Genomic DNA, 2,058 nt, shown 5'->3' with positions numbered 1-2,058 from the left:
TTGTTATACTCATTATGTGATTTGTTAAAGAAATGGCTACTGATTCGAATGGCTCGAATGTGCCAAAAGTTAGTCCCTAATTATGAAAGTCATTGCTTTCAATGTTCATGTGAGCCATGTTGATACACCAAAGAAATTTGACTGCTCAAATTTCAAAATGTGGCAACAGAAGATGTTTTTCTATCTCACCGTCTTGAATCTAGCAAGGTTTCTCACCGAGGATGCTCCCAAACCAGTTGAGGTTGACGAAGATGTGCAGAGAGCTAGTGCTATTGATGCATGTCACCTCTCATATTTCTTCTGTAGAAAATGAATGGTTTGGCTGATTCGCTATAAAATATGTATAGCGAAAAGAAGACGACTCGAGAATTGTGGAAGTCTATGGATCGGAGATACAAAACCGGGGATGTCAGTGGTAAGAAATTTATTGTTAGTCAATTCTTGGACTAGAAGATTATGGACTCCAAAATGGTGATCAGTCAGGTTCAGCAACTTCAAGTGATCCTACATGATATTCACACTAAAGGGATGACTTTGAGCTAATATTTCTAAGTGATTGTTATTGTTGAGAAGCTACCACCAGCCTGGAAAGATTACAAAAACTATTTGAAACACAATAAAAAGGAGATAAATGTTGAAGAGTTCATTGTTCTACTTTGCATCAAGAAAGACAACAAGAGTTTTGAAAGATGGTTGTTTTCACCAGTTGCTGCCAAGGAAAATGTTGTCGAGCATGGCCAAAGCTCGAAAAGGAGAAACTTTCTCCTTCAAAAAAAAAAAAAAAAGAAATAATGAACCAATTGATATAATTCACTGTGTTATATGTGATTTTAAAGGTATGCAAACACGTGGTCGAATTAAATACTTCATTACTTTTGTTGAGATAGCACAAAGTATTGTTATGTGTATCTTCTATAAAGAAAAAATGAAGCAATTGAGAAATTTTTCCACTACAAGAGTGAAGTTGAAAAACAAATTAGCAAGAAAATTAAGGTGATAAGAAGTGATCGTGTAGGTGAATATGAATTATTATTTACTGAGTTTTGGGCTCAACATGGTATCAAACACGAAAGAACTGCACCTTATTTTCTTCAGCAAAATGACATTGCAGAGAGAAAGAATCGCACCTTGAAAGAAATGATGAACGCTTTGTTATTGAGTTCTGATTTACCACATAACATGTGAGGGAAAGTTGTTCTAACATCAAATACCATTTAAATAATGTATCCAGAAAGAAGCAAGATAAAAGGTCCATACGAGTTATGGAAAAGAAGAACTCCTTCCCACAAATACTTGTGAGTGTGGGGGTGTCTTGCCAAGTAGAAGTACCCACACTAAAGAAAGTAAAGATATGATCAAAACTGTTGATTGCATTTTCATTGAATATGCTCAAAACAATAGAGCTTATCTCAAACACATTATACTCACAAGAATACGATAATGAGATAAAGAAATGTTTCGTTCTGTGAACCTGTGTTTTCATGCAAATCTAAGGAAGAACCATGTTCGTCCAAAAGATCACACGAGACTATTGGAAAAGAACAGGAGGTTAACCATGAGGTTGAACATAGACATAGTAAGAGAGCTAGGGCAGAGAAATCTTTTGGTCTGGATTTCAAAACTTTCATGATGGAAAGTGAACCTCAAAGCTTCAATGAAGTAACAAATTCATTTGAGGAGTCTCAATGGAAAGAGGCTATCCATTTTACAAAAACATACATGGGAAATAGTGGATCTTTCTCCGGGAAGCAAACCACTAGGCTGTAAAAGAATTTTCAAACAGAAAATGAAATCAGATGGAATCATAGATAAATATAAAGTCAGATTGGTAATCAAGGGTTACCATCAACTTGAAGAGCTTGATTACTTTGATATTTATTCTCCTGTAACGAGAATAAACTCTATTTGTGTGATACTTGCGATTACAGCCTTGCATAATATTGAAGTACACTAAATGGATATAAAGACAACTTTTCTAAATGGAGATTTAGAATAGGAAATTTACATGGAACAACCTTGAGGAATTTTATGCAATTGGGCAAGAAAATAAGGTATGTA

The sequence above is a fragment of the Primulina tabacum genome, chromosome 5, assembly GCF_025594145.1.
Source record: "Primulina tabacum isolate GXHZ01 chromosome 5, ASM2559414v2, whole genome shotgun sequence".
In the NCBI taxonomy this organism is placed as follows: Eukaryota; Viridiplantae; Streptophyta; class Magnoliopsida; order Lamiales; family Gesneriaceae; genus Primulina; species Primulina tabacum.
Note: the sequence above shows the minus strand (reverse complement) of the source record.